Here is a 22,010-nt window from a genome sequence, read left to right as displayed (position 1 = left end):
GCGAAATCTTGCATGGAGCTCCAGATCGAGGGCAATAGATTGTTATTTTGTATTTTTTCCATTTGTGAATAACTGCCTCCTTCTCACCAAGCTTCTTGCTGATGGTCTTGTAGCCCATTCCAGCCTTGTGCAGGTCTACAGTCTTGTCCCTGATATCCTTTGACAGCTCTTTGGCTTTGCCCGTGATGGTAAGGTTTGAATGGAAGAAAAAAATACTGTGGACAGGTGTCTTTTTATACACAATAATGAGTTGTCGTTAGGAGCACCTTCTTAAATTGACAGGACTAATCTGTGTCTCACATGAGCACATATTGTAGCCAGTCTGTGGGAGCCAGAATTATTGCTGGTTGGTAGGGGATCAAATACTTATTTTACTCACTGAATTACAACTTAATAACATTTGTATCCTGTGCGCTTTTCTGGATTTTTGGTTGATGTTCTGCCTCTATCATTTAAAATGCACCTAGGATAAAAATTATAGACCCTTTGTTTCTTTGCAAGTAAGCAAACTAACAAAATCTGTAGGGAACCAAATAATTCTTTTCCCCACTGTATATAACTTTACTGCATTAAAGTAATGAATACAGGAGGTTCTATTTGGATCTATATGTTTAATTTTCTATTTTGACTGGAGCTTAGCTTTATTTCTATGGGCAGTGTTTTGACAGCATTTTACACTGCTTGGATATACTTTGCCACTACACAAATTTCCTAAGCACAGTTGGGTAGTTGTTTTATTGTGCCGTTGAGGAAATAAGTCTATTTTTTTTTCAAGATGATGTGAATAAAAAAAAAACATTTGCCCTTCCTCCTAATCTATGATTATGAGATTTTATTACCATGACTAAAGATGACATATAGATTTCATCCAACTCATTTATCATCAGAGACTTGTATACATTGCCATTTGTGTTTTGCTTCTGACATGATTTTGTGAAGCAATTTTTTATGGATATTAAATGCAGTGTTTGCTTTTGAAATCCTTCTTTTTTTTTTTTTTTTACCATTAATCTTTTATTTTGCAAAATTATAAAAGACACAAAAAAATAAAGCACACAAATTATATCTTCCAACTTTGCATCAATAACAATAAGAGCAGCATAATAATCCTGCCATGCTGTGGGTGGGCAACTTCCCCAAGAATGACATGAGCTTCTAGGCAAAAAACAGTATAGCAAAATAACAAACAGAGCAGTGCGGTAAAGTCATAATATATCATAGATTAGATCTAGAGTAGTGAACAATAAAGGCGAGGATCCCTGTCCTTTATTGAGCCAACCATAGATGGAGCGATTTTCTTTCCTTAACCAAGGGTTGCAGGAAAGAAATTGGCTTGATTCTCCATCAACACTGTCAGTGTTGAAGGGGGAATCCTTCCTGCGTGTGGAGCCATTGAGTTCTCCTGGTGGGGGAATGGAGGGAGCTTTGCCCACTGGGAGAACATAGTGATTATTGGTAGTGGTTATAACAGCTTCTAGCAATAATCACATATAAAATCTGACAGGCTGGTTGTACCCAAATTGATCAATCAATTTGGTATATTCAGCCTTGCCCAAAGATGGTTCGCATCTCAGCTGGTTCCTGCTAAACTGGCCGAGATTTGAACTGTGTATGGCCGCTCCTAGAGTATATATTTTTGTCATAAAGGGGCTTTAGGTCCTAAAGAAGGAGGTGGAAACTTAAGTGAAAGGTGAGGTTAGGAGACTGGAATGCTCCTGTTGTATGCCAGCCATAAGGCACATTAGTCATGACCTTTAGAAGCTGTGAGATGGGTTTTAGCATAAGAAAATTCCAGCAGGGATCGGTTGTTAAGACAATGATTAACATCTTGTATATAAGGTGGTTGTGTGGTTTAGCATCATCTAGCAACAGCAGCAATGAGGCTATGAGTTGTGAATGACTGTGTATGATGCGGCAAGGCATTGAGGAGAGCCATGTATGGTGTTTGAGTCTTTGGTGTATGAGTTACTGATACCAGAAAAGTTTTGACCACCACCCAAAACCTGGTGATAATAGGGTAGGACTACCATATATGGCATTGAGTTCCCTGGGTGATCAGTTGCGCCAGCCTTTCGCCAGATTATCTGGGAATATGGAGGCGAGCCTATAGGGATTGCAGGCCCACCAATGAACTATTTTATGCAAGGAGTCCTGGTCTGACAGGCATTTACAAAATTTTAGTGGGGTTCTGAGCCTCCATGTGCCATAGAGTAGTAGAGATAGTGAAGTTAAGAAGGTTCTTCCAGTAAGACATAGATATTGATTTATTTTATAGGTCAGGTTGGAGGAGTCGTTCGATGAATGAGATTCCCTTGGTTTGAGAGTCTGATTTTTCATAGTGATGAAGCAAGACCCAACAAAAAGGAGCATTAGACCAGCCTATTGAATTGAATATAATTTAATTTTGTTTTATAGAACAATGTTTGTCGATTTTGTAACGCATTGGCATACTTTGCATTTATATTGTTCCATAAAAGCCGAGGTAAATACATCTTGAATGAGTCCCAAACTGACCTTGAACTTCTTGCAAACAAATTCCAGTTGTTTGCCATTTTGTCTATCGTTTTCTTCTAGTTTGGTAGATGGTATAGTTGGGCCTACCTAAGTTTAGGATGTTTGCTTAGTCTTTCTGTGCAAATTGATATTTTAAATATACCGGTACCTAAAGTCCTAGACTCTTGTTCTTTAAACTCTGCACAATTTCACTCAGATGAGGCATGTTTGGAAATTTGGACTCTTGATCTGTCCTTTAAAGCTAGTAATCTTGGGTTGTTAACAGCACAAGATAAAATAGTGTTTTTATGAGGCTAATCTAGAGGTGTCTCTTTTCCCTCAAAACTGCCCTATGTTACCTATGGCATCTGTAACAGCAGAGTGTTTTAGCAATGTCTATCATTACTTTAGACCTGTTTTCTGGAGTTGCCCACAATCCATTATATATCTGCAGAGTGACATAACTTTAATTTCTTTTAATGATTTTGACAGGTTATAAGTAGCAGAGTGTTATATTATGTTAGTCATGACTAATATTTCAAACTTGCTGCTGACAGTCTTTAAAAAATGGTTACTATGTGCTATGGTTCCATTTTTCCCCTTACTGTAGACTTCAGATGTGACACCTCTGCAGGGTATTTTAGCGTATAAATTAGCATATAAATAGAAGCCATAGTGTTGGCTATGTTTAAATAAGCTAAAGTGAAATATTATTATTCATATTGACAAGTGTTTTTAAAACATACTGTAATTTATAGAGAACAAAATAAGCTTATGGCTGAAAGTTGACAGTGAGGAATGCAACCTGCTAACTTGTCTAGTCTGGGCAGTTGAAGCACTTTATTATAGAAGCGCTTTATTTGCAAACCTTGCTGTTTTATTTCATGTACCACTTAATGTGAATTATTTATGTACAAGCCACATGCCTTTGCAGTGCAAAAATCAAGCTATATAAATGTATTTGTTTCCAATAGGCAATTTATCTCTAAGAAATCAAGGCTAGCTCAGATGTGGTCAGCATAAGGTCATATTAAAATCATAAGCAATTTGCATCTGGTAATTGTCAGTTGATGGAAAAAGTGATACATTAAGTCTGGCCTGGAAAAAAATCTAACCAAAATCCAGGAGCCAACTGCCAGAGGCTAGGTGGTAGCTATACAGTGTGTGTGTGTATATATATATCTATCTTTACCATAGCAGCCATGTTGGTAGTCCCCCCCCCCCACACACACACACAAACACACATGGAAAGCATATATACAGCTTTCTTTAGCTCCACAGCTATATATATATATATATATATATATATATATATATATATATATATATATATATATATATATATACTGCTTCCACTTGCAGATATCATTTCTGGCTCTAGCTGGCATGTAGCTGGAAGTTGACCATAAGTTCTGTGATGTAGAGTACAGTGGAAACTTCTTGACCATGTGCACAGTCCTCTGTATGACAAGTATTTCTGTGACAGACAGCTTTTCTCTGTATTAGTTCTTTATTTTATTTTAATTGGGTAAGCTTTTAGCCAGTCACATATGCTGCAGTAGAAACTCAAATTCATTAGGAAGAAATTTTATGGTAGGTCACGATAGCTGGAAATTTGGACACGTGTGGGCAACTCTGTTGGGTAGGCTTTGATTGGAGTTATCCTTTAGGTTTCCAACATGCAGACAACCAGGCATGGAATCAGCTTGTTTCATGTATTAAAACTTTTTTACAGGCACATATAAAGAGCTGCATTTCCAGGCACTGGTGCTTTGGGTTCTGACTGACCTGTTTGAGGCCATCAAATAATTTGTTATAGAAGGGTGACTGGAAATAGTGTGGGTTTTGGACTCCTCTCCCTGAGCATAGTACTAAGAGCACCTGTTGCAAAACAAGTACTGCTGCTCTTTAAAGCCAACCTACATTTTAAAGCCAGAGAAGGGAAAAAATCTTTCCTGTAGTGGGGCTGCCCCCATATTGCAAGGTGTAAATGCTTGTTTAGGTGTTGGGGCTGCAAAAAGCAGTTTTACTTATCTTTACTCCCCCAGCAGCCAGTGCTCTGCTCTACTTGCCTACGCAATGGCAATTAACTGTTCCTTTGATGTCCTTGCATCCACTGCAGAGCTATGGGCTCTGCATTGAACTTGATATCGCCAGAGGACCTGTGACCACCAGAGCATGGGGAGAAGAGGCTGCATAGACTGGTCTTACAGCCTGGAGGGAGCCTGCAGTAGCCGAGGTTTAGGTAAGCAAAAGTGCATTTCTTTATTGTACATCACGGGACACAGAGCACCATAGTAATCACTATGTGGGTATATAGGCACCTTCAGGTGATAGACACTGGTATACCCAATACAGGAAGTTCACTCCCTATATAACCCCTCCTCCTACCAGAAGTACCTCAGTCTTTTTGCCAGTGTATAAGGTGTTGGTCACGAGTGAAGATGTGCTCTGAGGAGCTCCACTGGAGGGATCCCTGCTGGATTTAAATAGCCCCCACAGACCGGATCCATCCAAAGTGCCACTGAGGCCAAAGTGGATGGTACCCGGGCCTCGCATAAGAAGAACGAGGTTTTGCCTGTAACGCCCCCCTTGCAGGGCTGGATCCCGGGACCCAGGGCTTGGGTAATGCCTACATTACCTAAAGTTTTTCCTGGTGGGGTGCTATTACAGGTCCAAGGGAGTGGAATCCCGATCAAAAGGGACCCGGTCCTTGAAGGTTTGCTAACGCAGCCCGGCGTGATGGGTGAAGGTTGGATCTGTCTGTTAATTCAGCAGAATCCTGTGACGAGGATAAGGTAAGGGAAGAAGCCTAGGAACTATAAAAGTCCACCTATGGTTTTCTTCTTTAGGGAAAAATGTTGTCATGCCTTAATTCTCCACTAGAGGGAGTATATGCACATACCTTGATTTGTTGTCTTCACTTCAGCTCAGTGTCAGTCTGTGTGTGGCAGCAGCAGCTTTCACAATGGCGATTCCTCTTGAGGTAAGAGATCTGCCATCCTGCATTGGTGGTGCAGCTGCTTCCCACATCTCAGCCCCAGTATATGTGACTGAAGATGCCTTTTCCTCCGCCCTGCTGGGCCTAGAGGGAAGATTAGTGGCTTTAATCGCATCTGCCATCCAAAAGGATAGGAAGCTTGTTAGATCCCCCAACTTAGACCCTTTGCCAAGGGGACAAGTGGGTAGAGGATGAGGTGTTACCCTCAGGCGATCAGAAGGAAAGACAAACCGATTACGCCTCTGCAGAGAAAACAACGGTGGATGAACCCTTTTCAGCCTCGCAATCTGAGAAATTGCTGGTACAGTCCCTTACGGAAATGGTCCGTTCCACTTTCAAGCTACCCCTTAGGGAGTCAGCTGAAAGTTCGGTTTCTTCCTTGGGTTCCTTAAAACCTTCACAGCCTTTGCATGCGTTTCCTGTCCATGCATTACTAGAACAGCTTATTTATGCTGAATGGGATCACCCGGATGAGGATAACTCCTGGCATCTATCGACATCAGGGATGCATATCTGCATGTCCCCTATATTTCCCACTCACCAAAGGTTTCTGTGGTTCGAGGTAGAACAGCAGCATTTTCAGTTTGTAGCCTTGCCCTTCAGGCTAGCTAAAGCACCCCGGGTGTTTACAAAAGTTCTGGCCCCACCTCTAGCCAGGTTAAGGGCACAGGGCATAACAGTCTTGGTGTACCTAGACATTGATCTATTGCTAATAGACCAGTCGGTGGTTCATTTGGAGCAAAGCGCTTGCATTACAACCAGTTACCTGGAAAGTCTAGGTTGGATTCTCAACCTAGAGAAGTCTTCCTTAAAAAAGCTAAAAAGGCTGAAGTACTTGGGTCTGATCATTGACACAGCTCAGAAAAAGGTGCTCAGGCAAAGATCAACTCCATAAGAGAGCTGATGCAGATAGTCAGATCAAAAGGAGATCCCTCCATTCGCCTTTGCATGAGGTTGTTAGGAAAGATAGTAACTTCATTCAAAGCGGTTCCCTATGCCCAGTTTTATTCGAGACTGTTGCAAAACAGTATCCTGTCTGCTTGGAACAAAACGATTCAAGCTTTAGACTTGCCAATGTGGCTGTCCCTAAGGGTGTCCCAAATCCTCAGCTGGTGTTTGCTAACCCAGAATCTGCTAAAAGGAAAATCCTTCAGACCAGTTATCTGGAAGGTGGTAACGACAGATGCCAGCCTTTCAGGATGGGGAGCAGTGCTAGAAATGACGACTGTCCAAGGACAGTGGTCAAGAACCGAAAGGACCTTGCCCATCAACATCCTAGAGATCCGGGCAGCGGGTCTGGCTCTAAAGGCCTGGACATTCAGGTTACGGGATAGTCCTGTCAGGATCCAATCTGACAATGCCACAGCTGTGGCTTACCTCAATCACCAAGGGCGCACCAGGAGTCTCGCAGCACAGAGGGAGGTGAACCATATACTAACTTGGGCAGAAAGGAATGTTCTGTGCCTACCAGCAGTTTTTATTTTGGGAGTAGAGAATTGGCAGGTGGACTTCTTGAGCCGCCAACAGTTGCTCTCGGGGGAATGGTCTCTTCACCTTGACATTTTTCGGGCTGTTTGCCAGAAATGGGGGACTCCGGACGTAGATCTTCTGGCGTCTAGGTTCAACGCGAAGTTGGTCAACTTTGTGCGCAGGATGAGGGATCCACTCGCATGTGGAACAGATGCGTTGGTGACCCCGTGGGGATCAGTTCTCACTGATTTATTCATTTCCCCCTATTCAGTTGCTGCCAGGACTTTGCAGGATCAAGCTGGAAAGAAAGCCGGTAATTCTGGTAGCCCCAACGTGGCCCAGAAGGTCCTGGTATGCAGAAATCGTAAAGATGGTGGTGGAGGATTCATGGTCCCTTCCATTACGGCCAGACCTACTCTCACAGGGGCCGATATTCCTTGTCAAAAGAAGTTTATTGAGTATACAATGTTATAAAGATACATAAAGTAAGTTTACAAGGATCTATAAAGTAAGCTCATTGTTTTACAGTAGGGTTTATATAGGTAAATATCATGAAATTTCAAATATTAAACATTGGGTTCACGTAAACCTAAATTAAAGATATATATCATTTCCTTAGTTACTTTTGTAGGTATTTAAATGATTTATACCTACTATACATATTGTTTACAAGTAGAGTGTATATAGGTCAAATAAATTCTGATAATGAGCTTTAATCGTAAGGTGGAGAAAAGGAAAGAGAAAGAAGAAAAAGGGTTGAAAGGTAGAGGTATGGTCCACAAGGTTGTCCCGCTCGTCAGTTTATTATTCTTTTTAGTTCTCTTTGAAGCCTTAGAATGGGTGTCTCTGTAAGTCATTTAATCTGTTACCATGGCAACAGGACAGAGTCATTGAAGTTTGACAGGAACTGTTGTTTTATCCAAGGATGCCAAAGTTTTTCAAATTTTGGAATTTGATTTTGATCGATGGCTACCATCTTAGCATGGGACATTGTATTATTCATTCTGTGAATTGTTTCTGCTAGTACCAATGTACGAGATTTCCATGCCTTGGCCACTGTTTGTTTTGCAGCCGTTATTAGTTGGATCATAAGTTTAAATTGAGAGAGTGTTAACCATTCCGGTTTTAGATTAAGTAAAGTTAAATATGGATCTGGTTGTATTATTTTTTTAAATATTTTAGATGCAATCACGAAGACTTCCTTCCAGAAGGTTTGGATTACTGGGCACGTCCACCATATGTGTAAATATGTGCCTATTTCTGGGCATCCTCGAAAACAAAGAGCTGAGGTATTAGGTGAATATTTTGCCACTCTAGCGGGTACAAGGTACCAGCGAGTTAGGACTTTATAATTTGTCTCCAGTGCTAAGATGTTGGGTGAAGATGACTTAGATGTGAGCCATATGTTAGACCAGTCCGTGTCTTCTAAAGTTCGTCCCAATTCCTCCTCCCACCTCTGAACGTAAGAGGGTCTATTAAGATTTGCTACTCCATATAATTGATTATAAAGTGATGAAATTGTACCTTTAGCAAATGGATCTTTTGTACAGATTGATTCAAAAATGGATAATTGGGATAATGGTGTATCCCCCTTTAGGAATGGTGTATAGAAATTTTTGATTTGGAGATATCTAAATATCTCAGAGTTTGGTAGATCATATTTTTCTCTAAGCGATGGGAATGAAAGGAATGATTTAAATGCTATGAAGTCATTTAGTGTCTGAATGCCTGATGTTGTCCAAGCTTTAAAAGAATTTGGGTAGATCCATGCTGGATAAAAGGCCGGATTTCTGATAAAAGAAAGGAGAGGATTGAGTGGAGATTGTAACTGATATTTGGTTTTTAGTTTATCCCAGAGAGATAAGAAGTGTTTAGTTATGGGATTATGAATTTTAAAGCGGTCTTTAGGATCAAGCCATAATAAATTTGATATTAATAGAGGGTCATTTTCTGAAGCCTCTATAAATACCCATAATGGGATTTCCTGTTTTGCATGGTATTTGGACAGACTGGCCAAATGTGCTGCTCTGTAGTAGTTAGTAAAATTAGGGTATCCCAGGCCTCCTTTATTTTTGGGAAGATGTAGTGTGTGTATAGGTATACGTGGTTTAGAAGAGCCCCATATAAACGAAGTTGCTCTTTTTTGTACTATTCTCAAAAAATAGGAAGGAATTGGAATAGGGAGGACTCTGAATAGATAAAGCAATTTGGGTAGAATAGTCATTTTGATTGCATTAATCTTCCCTATCCAGGATAAAGGAAGTTGCGACCATTGTTTTATTAGATTTGTGATCTGTCTTAATACAGGAGGATAATTGGTTGAGAATAAGTCAGAATGAGATGCTGTTAAATGAATTCCAAGATATGGGATTGATTTTTCTGCCCATGTGAATGGGAGTGCAGCCCTAGCCGGGATCAATTCCATGTTTGTGAGTGAAATATTAAGCACTAGGCATTACTTAGGATTAATCATAAGGCCGGATAGGGCTGCAAATCCATCAAGAGCTGGTATTAAGTTAGGACCAGAGACCTGTGGTGATGATAGAAAAAGTAATATATCGTCTGCAAATATACATAATTTGTGTGTAATACCTCCTACTTCAATGCCAGTTATAGTTTGGTTTGTTCTGATGTATTGGGCCATGGGTTCGAGTATAAGGGCAAATAATAAGGGAGATAATGGGCAACCCTGTCGGGTACCTCTTTCGATATTAAAGGCTTCAGATTTGTATCCAGCATATTTTGTATAGGCTTTGGGTTTATTATATAATGCTTTGATCCATGTTAAAAAGTGGGGTCCAAAACCCCATTTTTGTAATGAATATTGCATATATTGCCAGGATACTGTGTCAAATGCCCTCTTAATATCGAGAGATAGAAAACATAAAGGGATTTTCCGTTTTTTAGCAATATGTGCCAATAACACTGCCCTGCGTATATTATCGCCTGCCTGTCTATTTGGCATGAAGCCTACTTGATCTCTATGTATTAATTTTCCTATAATGCTATTGAGGCGTTTTGCTATTATTTTTGCTAATAATTTAATATCGAGGTTTAACAGAGAGATAGGCCGATAATTCACACAGGAAGTATCATTAGAAAGGGGTTTTGGGATCATACAAACAATTGCCATTAGTGTTTCTTGCCGAAAAGAATGTCCATCTAGAACAGGGATGTCCAAACTACTGCCCTCCAGCTGTTGCGGAACTACACTTCCCATGAGGCATTGTAAAACTCTGACATTCACAGACATGACTAGGCATGATGGGAGTTGTAGTTCCTTAACAACTGGAGGGCCATAGTTTGGACACCACTGATCTAGAAGTTTGTTAAAAGTTTCAGTGAGAATGGGAGAGAGTATTTCTGAGAATGTTTTATAGTATAAAGCCGAGTAGCCGTCTGGGCCTGGTCTTTTGTTAAGTTTTAGGTCTTTTATGGCGTTAGCAACTTCATCTATAGTTATAGGCTCATCCAAACTGCTTTTTTGATTCTGAGATAACTCAGGTAAGGTTATTTTTGAGAAGAAGGATTCAGCCTCTGTAGGATTAAATTCATTGTTTGTCTTGTATAAAGTTGCGAGATGTGAGTGAAATTTATGGACTATTTTAACTGGATTACAAGTGTAAACATTTTTTGATAATTTCAAACGTATTGGTTTGAAAGATTTGTTAGTTGAATTTAATGCCCGAGCCAAATATGTACCTGGTTTGTTTGTATTCATGTAGAAATTGTGTTTGGAGCGTTTGAGGGATTTATCAACTGACTCAGTGAGAAATAGATCGTATTCCAATCTAGATTTTTCCAGATGAAATTTTGTACTCTGAGATGGATTATCTTGAAATGATATGTAGGCTGCATTAAAATTGAGTTCTAGTTTTTTTGCTAGATTTTTGCGTTCTCGTTTAAATAGTGCCATTTGTCTTTGTATTGTACCACGCAAGACAGGCTTATGAGCTTCCCACAGTGTTATTGGGGAGATGTCTGTTGTATTATTAATTGATATGTATTCCTTTAAAGCTTGTTCAATGACCATCTGATGTAGTGGGTGTTTGAGCATTATGTTCGGTAAGTACCACGTTGGGTCATGCGCTTTTGGTATGGCTGAGGCTATAGTAGTGTATACTGCATTATGGTCAGACCACGGAATCGGAATTATATCTGATGCAATAATTTCTGATATCATTCCTATTGTTAGAAAAATCTATTCTATTCTGGTGAAGGTTTGATGAGGGTGCGAGAAATAAGTGAATTTCTTTTTCATTGGGTTACTTTCTCTCCACGAATCTACCAGATTGTATTTGGAAAGAAGTTGAGAAAAAGGTAATCTAGAGGTTATTTTGGATGGTGTAAAAGGTGATTTATCTAGAAATGGGAGGAGGACCTGGTTCGAATCCCCACACATTATCACTGTTCCTATTTTGTGTGTATTAATCACTTGTAATATATGTGAGAGGAATGGTGTAGGTTGTTTGTTAGGAGCGTAGTAGGAAATCACCGTGATTGCTGTATCCATTATATAACCCATGAGTATCAGGTATCTACCTTCTGGGTCTTTAATTTCTGATGATAAGGTGAATGGTGTGGATCGGTGAAATGCAATTAGAGTTCCCCTTTGCTTGGTACAGGCAGAAGCCGTGTAAATTTGTTGATAAAAAGGAGAAATATATTTTGGAGTAGAATCTTTGGTGAAGTGTGTTTCTTGGAGGCATACTATGTGAGCCTTCTTGTTATGGAAAGTACGGAAGGCTTTGGTCCTTTTTTGAGGGACATTTATTCCCTGAACATTCAGGGAAAGTATATTCAGTGGTGCCATGGCAACAGATCAAATAGTTTTGACTTACTTTTTGTTATGCAGAGCTGACTGCGCAGATCAACCTGTGTGGACTGAAGAGATGAATAGATAGAAAAGAAACCAGTGAATTCTGGAGTAAAGAGTAAACAAAAAACATATGAGATTAGATGATACATTGTATAAATTATTTTTTGCAAGTAATCACAATTTACCCGTGAAAGAGAATAAATATCTCTCTCAGGGGAATAAGTGCCTTCGTCACACTCCCACATAATATGGTTGGGAGAATGAGGAGGGCTAATGGGGGTACACGGATCTTCCGCTTACAGGAGAGAAGTGCTATGTTAAAAGACATCAAAATGATGTTTCATTAATTGGAGTGCAGAATATAGTTTTTGTTGAAATTATTTATTCCAGGGTGGTTGTATATGGTTAGTCTTGCCCTAGGCTAAATAATTCAGTTAGAAAGGTACTGTTAATAACTTTGGTATTGATGAAGATAGTTTGAATTATTTTGGGATTTTAACCCTTTTAGAGTAAACAATTACATATTTTATTCATATGCAACTGTTTAGATATGTTAACTCATAAAATTGAGGTTGTATTGCTTCAGATTAGAATAAACAAAAACATAATTCTAGGAACTAGTTAGGTAATAATATATTTGTTTTAAGAAAAGAAAGAAAAAGCTTCCATTACTTCTGGATTATTGAACATATTTGTCCTAAAAAGTAATAAATCTATTGTTATTACCTGATAATATATAAATGAACAAGAATTTCCTTATTTCACTTATATATTCTAAGGCTATATGAATCAGAAGTAATAAGAAATATAACTGGAATGTAACATGATCCCACACAGTGTGTGACTATCAGAATGCAGTTACATTCAGTTATAAATACAGGTTTTTTATAGAGAACCATCTCTTAGTATAATAAATGAAGAGATATCAGGAATTAGGATGTCAGTCCATTGAATCTTCTTGGTCCATGGATGATGTGGCATAACGGCCTCTTTTGTGAGAATGATGATTCCCATTTTGTTCTGAAATTTTCTGAGTGCTGCCTGAAGGTGAAGATGATGCCATTCTTCTGCGTGTGGGAGTGTTGCTGCTTGTGGGTTCTGTCAGATTTAATTTTAAAAGGGTTTGTTGTAGTTCATCTGCTGATCTGCTTCTGTAAATTGTACCTTGGTAGTTAAATCTGACTGAAAAGGGGAAGCCCCATTGATACATAATGTTGTGGCGTTGCAGTTCCATTAGTTGGGGTTTCATGGATCGTCTTTTAGTAATAGTAAGTTGGGATAGGTCAGCAAAAATTTGATAATTGTGTCCTTGAAAATTAAGTTCCTTTTTTTCTCTTGCAGCAATTAGTATTTGTTCTTTCGTTCTGTAAAAATGAAATTTTGTGATTATATCACGTGGGGGTCTATCTTTCTTTTTGGCTGTGAGGGCTCTGTGTACTCTGTCCAGTTCTAAACGTTCAATAGGGATATCTGGCTTTACTTCTTGTAATAGAGCAGTAATAGTAGATTGCAGGTCTGTCACAGTTTCAGGTATTCCCCTTATGCGCAAGTTTGAACGTCTGGCTCTATTTTCGTAATCTTCGAGCTTAGTTTGAACTATTAAATTCTCTTCTTTTAATTGTTCCAATTCTGTTATATTTATTTGGGTTGTAATTTCAATTTCATCCATTTTTATTTCTAAGGCTGCGGTGCGGTTTCCCAGCTCTCTTATTTCTTTGGTTAGGCTTTTTGTTATTTGGTCTGAGGTTTGTTTTAAAGCCTTATGAAGCATCTTTTCAAATTGTAATAATATTACTGGGGATGCTGAGGAGGCTTGTGGAGAAGTTTGTGAGAGGATTTGTTCTGTATCTGACTCAAATGGAGAGTCTTGCTGTGACATTTTCTGTCTGTGAGAGCGCCCTGATGCTGTATCTTGTGAGGTGACTGGAGCTGCTTTAGTTGCAGTGAGTGCCTGTGAGCTCTTTGTGAGGTGATTTTTATTTCTGCCACGGTTTCCTCCCAGTACCATATTTCCTGCCCAAACTTTCACAGTTTGTTCCCTGTGGCAAAAAGGTTCAAATGGATACCTTTTGAGCCTGCAGGCTCCGCTTTGTCCTTCTCTTCTCTCCTCAGCGGTGTGGAGCTCTAACAATGCATGTCTGCTCCGCCCATCTCCCTCAGGGGCCGATATTCCATCCTACCTTACGAACTCTAAATTTAACGGCTTGGCTATTGAAACCCACATTCTGAAGAAACGTGGGCTTTCTGGGTCAGTTATCTCTACCTTGATTAATGCAAGGAAGCCAGCTTCCAGAACTATATATTATAGAGTCTGGAGGGCTTATGTTTCCTTGGTGGGAATCCAAGGGTTGGCACCCTTGGAGGTATATCATAGGCAGAATTCTTGCTTTTCTACAATTAGTGGTAGAGATGAAGTTGACCTTGAGTACTATTAAAGGCCAAGTCTCAGCTTTATCGGTCTTATTTCAAAGACCGCTTTCTACACATTCTTTAGTCGGGGGTTTTATGCAAGGGGTGATGCGGCTTAATCCGCCAGTTAGATCACCTTTGAACCCTTGGGACTTGAACTTAGTTTTGTCAGTGTTATAAAAACAGCCATTTGAACCGATACAGCATATTCCCTTAGTCCTGACAAGGAAGTTAATGTTCTTGGTTGCTATATCCTCAGCAAGGAGGGTTTCGGAATTGGCTGCTCTTTCTTGTAAAGAGCCATACTTGATTATTCACTAGGACAGAGTGGTGCTACGCCCTCATCCAAGTTTTCTGCTAAAAGTGGTCTCAGGTTTTCACTTGAACCAAGATATTGTCCTGCCATCGTTTTTTCCAAAACCATGTTCCAAGGAAGAGAAGTCACTACATTGTCTTGATGTGGTGAGAACGGTCAAGGTCTATTTAAAGACGACTGCTCAGATCCGGAAGACTGATGTCTTATTTATACTGCCAGAAGGTCCTAAGAAAGAACAGGTAGCGTCGAAATCCACTGTCGCTAAGTGGATTCGGCAAGTTATAATTCAGGCTTATGATTTAAGGGGTAAGATTCCACCTTTTCAAGTCAAAGCGCACTCTACCAGGGTGGTTAGTGCTTCTTGGGCAGTGCGTCACCAGGCCTCCATGGCTCAGATCTGTAAGGCCACAACTTGGTCTTCAGTACATACATTCACCAGGTTTTATCAGGCGGATGTAAGAAGGCATGAGGATATAGCTTTTGGGCGCAGTGTGCTGCAGGCAGCAATATAGGTCCTCAAGTCTGGGGGTGCCCTATGGGTTGTGTCTCCCTCCCCTCAAATAGCATTGCTATGTGACGTCCCACATAGTGATTACTATGGTGCTCTGTGTTCCGTGATGTACTATAAAGAAAATAGGATTTTTATAACAGCTTACCTGTAAAATCCTTTTCTTGGAGTACATCACGGGACACAGAGGTCCCTCACCTCTTTCTGGGGTTTAGGTATATTGCTTTGCTACAAAAACTGAGGTACTCCTGGTAGGAGGAGGGGTTATATAGGGAGTAAATTTCCTGTATTGGGTATACCAGTGTCCATCACCTAAAGGTGCCTACATACCCACATAGTGATTACTATGGTGCTCTGTGTCCCGTGTTGTACTCCAAGGATTTTACAGGTAAGCTGTTATAAAAATCCTATTTTTCTGGCCTCCTTGTCCTAAATGAGCATTGAACTCATATGATGAGGGGGCAGTCCCACTGCAAACAGCAGTTCAGCTTTAAAACAAAGCTAATATGCACCTTTTTACTATCCTAAAGTCTAATTGATGACAAAAACAGTATACTAATTGTCTATCAGCGACTTCCTTTTCCCTCTGTGAAGAAAGCTTTTTCTCTTTGACAGAATACACATTTTATTGCAACTATGTTCTGGTACTGTGAGCTGATTTCTAAGGCTCGTCATACACATTACAATATGACTGTACAATCAACTTTAGGCCTCCTGCACAAAAATTAACAAAACAAAAAGAAGGCCATTTTTTTTTTCCACCAGCATTTGATGTGTTTTTTTTTTTTTCCAGCCTGTAAAAGCACCTCTATGTTGGCCTATGTGTTCATGCACACATAGGTACTTATAGGTGTATTAGAAGAGGAATATCTACCTGCTACAGACCCTACCAAAACATGTTCTGCTGGCCTTCTTTAAAACTATCCAATCGCTCTGGAATAAATTTGTGTGGCGTTCTCAGCCCGCTAAACATTCCGTCCTTTGTAGAGGTAAATTGGAGGGTGGAATGACTTTGCTGGACGCCTGCCTCTACCACATAAAGAGATTGATTTACTAAAATTGGAAAGTCCAAAATCTGATGCAGCTGTTCATGGTAGCCTTCTAACTTCATATTGGTCAAGTAAGCTTTGACAAAAAAAAAAATGGTAGCTGACTGGTTTCTATGCAGAGCTGCACCAGATTTTGCACTCCTCAATGTTGGTAAATCAACCCCAGTGTCTCACTTAACGAGAGCATTGGACACTGTAGAAACTCTCTGACAAAACAATGGGTTGCCATGTAACAGTCTCCCCTGTCTGCTTACAAGAAATCTGTGGTGAGATATTTGATTAACAGTGCCATAGCGTGCATTCTACCCCTGTGGAAATCGCCACATCCACTTACTTTACGACTGTGACTTCTCCAAGTGGAAGACATCAGGCATTTGGCAAGTGTAACGCGTTCGCTACATAACACAAATGAATGATGTACTAAAACTTTTCAGAGGTTGAGATCCCCAATAAAAATGTGGTATGAAGAACACATAGGGGTTGATTTACTAAAGGCGAATCCATTTTGCACTACAAGTGCACTTGAAAGTGCAGTTGCTGTAGATCTGAGGGGAAGATCTGAAATGAGGGGAAGCTCTGCTGATTTTATCATCCAATCATATGCAAGCTAAAATGCTGTTTTTTATTTTCCTTGCATGTCCCCCTCAGATCTACAGCGACTGCACTTTAAAGTAGTGTCCTCTGCCCCCTTAACATTACTCCTCCCCCCAATCCTGTCCTGTGCCCCCTCACCCACAGTAGAGTGCTTTTCTCCCCTTTAAAGCATCCCCCTCATACTAGTGGACTTGCCCCCCCCCCCCATACATTAGTGTCCCCTGCCTCCCCAAAGCAGTGTCCTCTGCCCCCCCCCCACTAGTGTCCTATGCTCCCCCAAAGCAGTATCTTCTGCCCCGTTCACATCATCCTCACTGTAGTGTTCCCTGCCCCTCTGTTCCCCCCATTGTGTAGCCACCAAAAGCAGTTCCCTCTGCCCACCCCACACCAACACACACACACACACACCAGTGTGTAGGTAGCACTCTCCTACGTTACACAGGTGCACTGGAGAGCGGGAGGCAGCACAGTACTGGATGGAGGGCGGGAGCTGCCAGAGTTAATTTTTCATTATAAGAAGCTCGTGATTGGTTGCTAGGACCCTCTGGCATCCTAGCAACCGATCACCTGCTGTTAACTCAAAAGGTGAACTGAGGCAGCTCCAGCTCCTGCCCTCCATCCAGTACTGTGACACCTCCTGCTCTGTGCTCTGCAGTGAAAAGGAGAGCAGCGGAGACCGGGGGAGAGGACTGGCAAAGTAGGGCGGTGTTTGCGATCTACCCTTCAGATGCCCGCCTTGCTAACCCGGTTGTAAAGTATCAGATTCATCTTCCATATGTGTTGAGTACAAGGATGCTTGTGTTGCTCGTCAGAAGGGGTGGGGGTATTGGGGTGTTCTGGTGACTCTGGCTTCCAGCGACACCCCCATGCCCCTCCCCCCCGGGGGGGCTTGATGAACAATTATTTCAATTATTTTCTCCCTGCCTTTTTTTTAATTTCCCATACTCCCTTATTTCTTCCTTTGCAATAACTATTGCCTCTTCTTTGATACTCTCCTACCCCGTGGCAGGATTAATGGCTGGTAATTGTCAGATGTTGTCTATCATCTTATGAAGCTTTTTAAGTTGTTGTTTACTCGAGGTTGCCTAATGCGAGTCACATCTTGAGCATTATGTATATGATATCCTGACTTGTAATATACTGCATATTTGTAAGTCACATTAGGGTGACACTGCTACCTGTTCTACTTTAATTCTATTGTGTATGTTGTACTTTTTGGAAAAAAAAAAGTAATATAAGGGCCTACCTAATCAAGCCATTCAATTTATAGCCGATCAAGCAGGCTTTAGCACCACATACTTGTTGGTAGATCTAAGGCTCCATTCACAAGTGCATTTTTTTCATGCTTTTTGCAGAAACGCAGGACATTATTTTTAACACGGGTTCCTATGGAACATGTTCACAACAATGCATTTTTGGAAAGGGTCAGGGACTTTTTTTAAATGCAAAATGCTGCCTATTTTTTTTTTTTTTTGGTTCAATAGACTTCAATGGAGAAGCTGCAGAAAAGCATGTGGTTCATTACTGTGTGCGGTTTTAAATCTGCCCAACAACAAATTTGCCTTTAAAAAAAACAAAACATAAATGCAAATCGCGGTGAAATCAAAAAAGCCCTGCAGAAATTCTCAAAGCAAACTGCATAGGTGTGAATGGAGCCTTAGGGAGATGACACAATCAAATTGTAATGTGTATGGTGAGCAATAGCGTCTGACTCTGGGTCATCGGAGAACAAATGTAAATGTATAGTCAAAAAAGTTTTGGCTGTACTTGTCTTAAAGTGATCTAAAGGCAGAAGCTTTTTTTATCCTAATGCATTCAATGCATTAGGATAAAAAACCTTCTGTGTGCAGCTCCCCTCTCAGCCTCCATAATACTTACCTGAGCCCCATATCGAACCAGCGATGTTGCATGAGAGACTCGGCTGTCCCGGCCTCTCCCTCCTCATTGCTTGAGATGGTAGCGGTGCGCCATTGGCCCCCGCTGCTGTCAATCAAAGTCAGTGAACAATGAGGAGAGAAGAGGCAGGGCCAATCTGCTGCTCTGTGTCTGCATGGGCACAGAGCAAGCGGCTTGGCTCAGGTGCCCCCCTAGCAAACTGCTTGCTGTGGAGGCGCTCGGCAAGAGGAAGGGACCCGAAAAGAGGAGGTTCAAGGCCGCTCTGTGCAAAACCACTACACAGAGCAGGTAAGTATAACATTTGTTATTTTTAAACAAAACTTTAATATCACTTTAAGTATCATTATCTATGTGCACATTTGCATTTGCATGTGAGCAAGGGGGGATAGGGGCGCTTAAACATTTTTTTAAATTCTATTATTTATTTGATTTCATTATAATTTTTTATTTTTTTTATTCAACTTTATTGCCATCAGAAAGGATTAACTACATCCCCTGTGTTAGCTTGGGCAGTGACCGGTACTATTTAGAGATCCGGGGTCTCTTAGACCCTTGATACCTCCGCTGTCCTCCAAAGCAGGCAATCAAACTCAGATGGGTTTGATCGGCCGTCTCCCTGGACGGTAATGGTCAAGTAAACAAAGAACCAAAACTGATAGTGATGAAATACTTATCCCTTTTGGCTTCATTCATCACAGAGGAGGTAACTGTATAGATGTTCCTCTTTCTGCTGGTGGGAAGGGAGAGTCCGGAACTGGCAGTGGGGTGGCAGGTGGAGGGCCCTTCTGAGCCCTGTGAAAGTTATTGGGTGGCTATATAGCTGCTTGGGTCATTTTTACTATAAAGCTGATCCCTGGCTGAAAGTTTTGATACCAGGATCATAGCTGCAGCCATTAACCTGGTATAACCACTTCTCGACCAAGAAGTGTATATATGTACATTGGACAGGAAGTGGTTAAGAATTTTCTGAATCCAGCAGTCTAGGAGTGTTGGGTTCCTAGTATCCTGATGAATGTTGTAGTTTCTCCTGCCGGCTGTATGTCAACACATATCTTATTCCAGTAGTGGAAAACTAGATGGCAGACTCTAAATTGTCAGCAGCTGAACTTGGGAGAATGGGCTCTTTACGCAATAATGGTCTGGATACCTTCTTGTGGACAAGACCTGGTCATTCAGTGGGCTTTGTACTTTTTGATGTATGTATTCCCTCCCCTCAAGTTGATCCCACATCTCCCGAAAAGGATCAAATTGGAAGGAATTCAAACAATTCTTTTGTCCCCAGACTGTTCAAGAAGTGCTTAATACCTGGAGGTAATCTTTCTGGTGGCAGTCATTTCATTTTCTAGTCCAGGCTCTCCAGATGTTGTGTCTAATTCTTACTCCTGCTTCTACATCACTAACAACTGAGCAAATCAGATTCAGAGAATGTAATTTGATAAAAGCTGTTGTTATAACCAGGCAACGGGCTTGCAAGCCCTCATCTTGCTGTTTATCAGTGTACTTGAAAGACCTTTTAACAGTGGTGAACTGTCAACACCAGAGCTTTTGCCAATTGCTCAGGTCCTCTGCTACCTGCAATTGGATCTTGACCAATGCCTGGCAATACGCACTATCAAGGTCAGATCTTGTCTGTTAGACCCCTTTCCTGCGGGCTTTCCGATCAGATACGCCTGTCAGTTTTTCAGGCAGACCTGATCAGAGCCTCCATTCGCCTCTATGGAGTGGCGGATGTCAGTGGTGACATGTCCGCTGATATCCGATCCAGACAGATGAGACCCTATTTTCCATCCATCTGGAGGATCGGATTGGATGGGATTGAATGAAAACAGACAGGCGGTCCATTTTCACCCGATCTCCCCATAGAGGAGAGCGGGGCTCTGATGTCCATCTCTGCACAGTGAGGGATCGATTCCCCACTAAGCAAAGCGGAGTCCGTCGGGCGGACCGCCCATGTAAAAGAGCCCTTAGTCTTGTTCCAGAGCCCAATGGTGTATTATTCTTTTCATTTCTCAGCCACCTCCTTTTTATTTTTTTTTCTACTGCGTCTAACTGAGTAAGAAATGGCTATAATAGATGCAATTGGGTGGCAGTTTAGTGTATCGACTTCCTTTTATATAAATTTTCATTGTTTGAATACTTCCCCATCCCTTTAAGAGACCAGGCCAAACTATGTGCCTATTGTTTACTCAGATTGTCGGTGTAATCATTTCTCTAAGGGGTAGGATATAAATTTGGATTAAATATTGATTTCAGCAAACGCGGTAAATTAGCAGGACTTGTTTTGATTTTGAGAAACATTCTGTGACTGGAGTTCTGTGGGATACAAAACAGAATACAAAATGCTCACGTATATATTGACCTTTTCTAAAATCTGCTTTCTGTCCTTGAATTTCAGATCTTTTCTTCTGAGTTTATTGCCAGTGCATGCAGATTAAAGTGAAATCTACCCTTCAAATACAATTTAACATCCTTCTGCTACAGTTGACATTTTCCTAGCAGTATGTTAGCATGGTTAGTTTCTAGCAGGAGTAATACGAATATGTTGTTTTTAGATGTGCAATGTGCTAGATGTCTGCTGAGCTGTGGTCATATTTTTATAAATGTGTTTTTTATATACAAAACAAATAATAATAGATATCGAATGAGAAGAAGTAACAAGCTTTGTCTAATGTATCTCTAAATAAAATAATATATTCAAATACAGCACAATCTGTGAACATACTTGAAAAAAAAAAATTCATATGGGTTTATTAAAACTGGAGAAATTAGATTTTTTTTTTGCCCAGTCAGCTGTCATTTTATAGGGAAAATGAGCAAATTCTTACAAATATATGATGGGCATTACGTACTTCTGACTGTATATGTTGTAAGCTGGGGATAGTTCAGGGGTTTAATGCCCCTGGGGGGAGCAACCTTTTTAGGCATAGATACCAGTCCAATAATAAAGGGAGAGATGCAAAACCCAGAACGGACAGAGAATCAACGGTCTTGAAGGGTGTAAGGACTCTTTCACACTTGCGGTGGAGTGCATGATCTGTGTTCGGGATTGCTTTTTAGAGGAAATTTGATAGGTGGTGAGGAGACATTAAATTGCCTCTGCATTGCCTGATTTAACTCTATAATGGCGCAATACTGTGATGCAATCGCGTGCATTACTTGTGGTTCTGGCACAACCCTATTGAACTAAATGGGTGAGTTTGACAAGCAGTGCCAAACTTTGTCAAACGTTTCTATCCAAGTTAAAAATGCTGCAGCTGTGGCATATGGAGAGACCCATTTCGTTGTTATGTTACAGTTCAGGTGGGTGGCTAGGGTATGATAAAACCGCGTCTCAACTACTTGAACACCCCCCCCCCCAACCTCCCATCGAAAAGAGACCTAAGACAGGAGCCTGAGAGGTGTATATATCCTAAACAGGACTTTTCCAGGCTCCCTTTGGAACACTCTGCTACAAT

The 22,010-nt window shown here is 40.8% G+C and overlaps 1 protein-coding gene across 1 annotated transcript in view; it reads left to right on the top strand.

Moving 5' to 3' along the window:
* The window catches only part of DIAPH3 (diaphanous related formin 3), a 1,160,230-nt gene that overhangs the window by 171,532 nt on the left and 966,688 nt on the right, over positions 1-22,010 (top strand). The window lies entirely within an intron of this gene.

This window comes from Aquarana catesbeiana, linkage group LG02, assembly GCF_042186555.1.
Source record: "Aquarana catesbeiana isolate 2022-GZ linkage group LG02, ASM4218655v1, whole genome shotgun sequence".
NCBI lineage: Eukaryota > Metazoa > Chordata > Amphibia > Anura > Ranidae > Aquarana > Aquarana catesbeiana.
Note: the sequence above shows the minus strand (reverse complement) of the source record. Positions and strands in the feature narration are given on the sequence as shown.